Source organism: Suricata suricatta, chromosome 1 (assembly GCF_006229205.1).
Source record: "Suricata suricatta isolate VVHF042 chromosome 1, meerkat_22Aug2017_6uvM2_HiC, whole genome shotgun sequence".
Taxonomy (NCBI): Eukaryota; Metazoa; Chordata; class Mammalia; order Carnivora; family Herpestidae; genus Suricata; species Suricata suricatta.
The window spans coordinates 116,468,390-116,473,384 of record NC_043700.1 but is presented as its reverse complement, the minus strand read 5'-3'; positions in this window follow the sequence as shown (position 1 = coordinate 116,473,384).

The following is a 4,995-nucleotide window of genomic DNA, read 5'->3' as shown; positions in this document are numbered from 1 at the left end:
CAGGGGTTTGTTTTAAGTACATAGTGATATTATTAACCGAACCTTATGACAAGGCTATTTTTTCTTAAAGGCTAAACAATAGTCTGTGAGTAAGGTGCCCGTAACTAGGGAGGAAGTTTCAATCAGAAAATCTGCCCAGTTACTGAAACCATGATTACCAAGTGGCATGATTAATAGGAGAACTAACCCCAGTCTCTGATCCATTTAGGTCAAGCAGTCAAGCGCACACATTTTCAAGTAGGGGAAGAGGGTCCCAAAGGCCACATAGCACTTCTGGCTGGATGGGCCCCACCATTTCCCCACTAACCTCACTTCTGGTAATCATCAGTTTGTTCTCTATAGTTAAGAGTCTGTTTTTTAGGTTTCTTTTTTTTTTTTTTTTAATCTTTGTTCACTGTTTTGTTTCTTAAATGCCCCCATAGAAGTAAAATAATATATTTGTCTTTCTCTGAATTGTTTATTTCACTTAGCGTTATACTCTCTAGATTCATCCATGTTATTACAAATGGCAAGATTTCATTCTCTTTTATGATTGAATTATATCCCCCCCGTGTGTGTACACATCACATCTTTATCTATTCATCTATACATGGACACTTGAGCTGCTTCTATATTGCAGCTATGTTTTTAATGCTGCAATAAATACAGGGGTGCATATATCTCTTCAAATTAGTGTTTTTATATTTTTAGGTATATATCCAATACTGTGATTACTGGATCATATGGTAGTTCTATTATTAATTTTTCTATATATAGTATAGTGTCATCTGCAAATAGTGAGAGTAGTACTTCTTTACCAATTTGTATGCCTTTTATTTCTTTTTGTTGTCTGATAGCTGTAGCTAAGACTAGGATTTCCAGGACTATATTGAATAAAACTGGTGATAGTGGACATTCTTGTTTTGTTCCTCGCCTTTAGAGTTTTCCCCCCATTAAATATCATATTAGCTGTAGGTTTTCATAGAAGGGCTTCATTATGTTGAGGTATTTCCCCTTTAAACCTACTTTGTTGAGGGTTTTCATCATGAATGGATGTTGTACTTTGTACTTTTCTGCCATCTATTGAACCAATCATATGGTTTTTATCCTTCCTCTTATTGAAGTGATGTATCACATTGATTAATTTATGAATATTGAAACACCTTTGCATCCCAGGAATAAATCCCACTTGATTATGTGAATGACTTCCTTAAATATATTGTTGGATTTGGTTTGGTAGTATTTTGTTGAGGATCTCCATCTACTTCCATTAGAGACATTGGCCCGTAGTTCTCTCTTTGTTTTGTTCTGTTCTGTTCTGTTTTGTCTTTTGTTTTTGTTTTTGTGGTGATAGTGTCCTTATCTGTATTTTGGGGTGAGGGGGTGTTTGTTTGTTTGTTTTGTTTTGTTTTTTCAGGAAATGCTAGCCTAGTAGAATAAATTTGGAAGTTTTATTTCTTCTTGTGTTTTTGGAAAAGTTTGAGAAGAATAGGTATTAACTCTCCTTTAAATATTTGGTAGAATCCACCTGTGTAGCCATCTGGTCCTGGATTTTTGTTTGTTGGGAGTTTTGGTTTTTGATTTTTTTCTGATTCAATTTCATTGCTAATAATTAGTATGTTCAAGTTTTCTATGTCTTCCTTCTCTAGTTTTGAGAGATTGTGTTTCTAGGAATTTATCCTTTTCCAGGTTCTCCAATTTGTTGACATATAATTTTTCATAATATTCTCTTACAATTCTTTATATTTCTGTGGTGTCCATTGTTATTTCTCCTCTGTCCTTTGTGATTTTGTTTATTTGTGTTCTTCCTCTCTCTTTCTTTTTAATAATCTAGCTATAGTTTCATATATTTTGTTGATCATTTCAGAGAATCAGTTCCTGGTTTTGTTGATCTGTTCTATTGCTTCTTTGGTTGCTGTGTCATTCATTTCTGCTCTAGTCTTTATTGTTTCCTTCCATCTGCTGTTTTTGAGTTTTGCCTTATTCTTTTTTTTTCTTTTTCATGCTGTGTTTTGTTTTGTTTTGTTTTGTTGGTATCTCTTTTATGCATAAGATTAGGTTGTTTATTTGAGATTTTTCCTGCTCCTTGATGTAATTCCTCTGTTGCTATAATTTCCTCTTAAAACAGCTTTTGCTGCCTCCCCAAGAATCTGTACTGTTGTGTTTTCATTTTCATTTTTCTATATGTAATTTTTAATTTCTTCCTTGATTTCTTGGTTGACCCATTAATTGCTTAGTAGCATGTTATTTAATCTCCATGTATTTATGGTCTTTCCAGATTTTTTTCTTGTGATTGAGTTCTAGTTTCATGATGTTGTTGTCAGAAAAGATGCATTGTTTGACTTCAATCTTTTTTAATTTGTAGAGACTTTGTGGCCTATTATGTGATCTATTCTGGAAAATGTTCCATGTGTGTTTGAAAAAATGTGTATTCTGCTCTTTTAGGATGGAATGCTTTGAATTTATGTGTTAGATCTATCTGGTCTAGTGTGTCATTGAAAGCCATTGTTTTCTTATTGATTTTCTGTTTGTATGATCTGTCCAATGATGTAAGTGGGGTGTTAAAGCCTATACTGTTACTGTATTACTATTAATCAATTCCTTTGTTATTAACTGTTTTATGTATTTGGGTGCTCCATGTTGGGTACATAAATATCTACAAGTGTTATACTTTCTTGTTGGATTGTCCCCTTTATTGTTATATAGTGTCCTTCTTCATCTCTTTTTACAGTCTTTGTGCTAGTTTATTTTGTCCTGTATAAATATTGCTATTCTGGCCTTTTTTTAATGTTTATTTATTTTTGAGAGACAGAGAGACAGCATTAGCAGGGGAGGGTCAGAGAGAGAGGGAGACACAGAATTTGAAGCAGACTCCAGGCTCTGAGCTAGCTGTCAGCACAGAGCCTGATGTGGGGCTGGAACCCACGAACCGTGAGATCATGACCTGAGCTGAAGAGGAAGCCGGACGCTTAACCGACCGAGCCACCCAGGCGCCCCTACTCTGGCTTTCTTATGACATTCATTTGCCAAATGTTTCTCCATCCCCTCACTTTCAACCTGCAGTTGCCTTTCGGTCTGCAATGAGTCCCTAATAGGCAGCATATAGATGAGTCTTTTTTTTTTATCCATTCTGTCTCCCTATGTCTTTTGATTGGAGCCCTTACTCCATTTACATTCAAAGTAATTATTGATAAGTATGTATTTATTTGTTGCTCATTTTGTGGTTATTTTTGTAGTCCCTCCATGATTATTTCTTCTTTTGTCCTCTCATGGATTGCTGGCTTTCTTTAGTGATATACTTGGATTCCTTTTTCTTTATTTTTTTTCCATGCCTATTACTAGTTTTCAATTTTTGGTTACCATTAGGTTTGCATTTACCATCTTCTGTGTATAACAGTCTATATTAAGTTGTTGGTTACTTAAGTGCAAGTCTGTTCTTTACTCCTCTCCCCCCTCATTTTAGGTATATGCTGTCATACTCTACATTCTTTAATTTTGTAAGTCCCTTCACTGGTTTTTACAGATATAGGTAGTTTTACTGCCCTTGTGCTTTGTATTTTTCTTACTCTTATAATTTTTCCTTCTGATCAGAGTGTCCTTCAACATTTCTTGTAGGGCTGGTTTCATGATCATGAACTACTCTAGCTTTTGTTGGTCTGGGAAACTCTATCTCTCCTTCTATTCTGAGTGATAGCCTTGCTTGATAGAGTATTGTTGTCTACAGATTGTTTTTCCTTTAAGCACTTTGAATATATCATGCCACTCCCTTCTGGCCTACAATGATTCAACTGAAAAACTGCTGATAGCTTAATGGGGGTTTCATATGTAATTGTCTTCTTTTCTTGTGCTGCTTTTAAAATTCTCTCTTTATCACCACTCTTTGCCATTTTAAGTACTATGTGACTTGGTGTGGACCTCCTTGGTTGATTTTCTTGGAGGCTCTCTGTGCCACCTTGATCTGCGTATTTGTTTCCTTCCTCAAATTCAGAAAATGTTCAGCTATTATTTCTTCAAATACATCTTCTGCCCCCTTTTCTCTCTCTTTTTCTGGGATTCCTACAATGAGAAATGTTATTACGCTTGATACAGTCACTGAGTTCCTTAGTCTATTATCATTTTGTATAATTTTTTTTTCTCACCTGCTCAGCTTAATTACTTTCCAATACTGTGTCCTCTGAGTTGCTATTTCATTCTTCTGCTTTCTGTGGCCTGCCATTTATTTCATTAGTTATTTTTTATTTCATCTATTGTGTTCTTCGTCTCTGTTTGGCTCTTTTGTATGGTTTCTATCTCTTTGGTAAGGGTCTCACTGATATCCCCCATTGTTTTCTCAAATCCAACAAGTGTCTTTATTATTATTACTTCAAATTCTCTATCAGACATATTACTTATATATGTTTCACTTTGGTCTCTTGCTATGATTTTTTCTGATTCTTTCATTTTAGACAGTTCCTCTATCTCTTCATTTTATCTGCTTTTCTGTCTATTTCTGTGTGTTGAAGAGGTTAGCTATATCTGCTGCTCTTAAAATAAATGGCCTCATAAAGAAAAGTTCCTATATAGTGTCCTGCAGTGCACTTTCTCCGATTCACCAGTATCTGGCACTTCAGGGATATCTCCTATATGTGTTCTGTGTGGCCAGCTGTTGTGTCCTGGCTAGTTTTCCCTTCAGTTCCATTATCTACAGAGACTTTCTTTGCTTGTTATGGGCAATGTTTGCTCCTCAGCCATAGTGGGGCACACAGTTGTAACAAAGTGTGCACTGGCCTACTTACAATATGAGACCTGCTGCCAACCACTAGGACCAAGGTCCCACAAAGCATGCTGGTCAGGAGATAGGAGACACAGTGTTGGGAAGCTTTGTGCCAGCCATCTAGGGGATAGGGATCCACGGTGCACAGACTGAGGCAAATGTGATTGGGAAGGGTGGGTCACCTAAGGCACAAGGGGATGGGGCTTGGTGTACTGGTTCCCACTGGTTGTCATTTGTTTATGCTGGGGGGCAAGGGAGGTAGA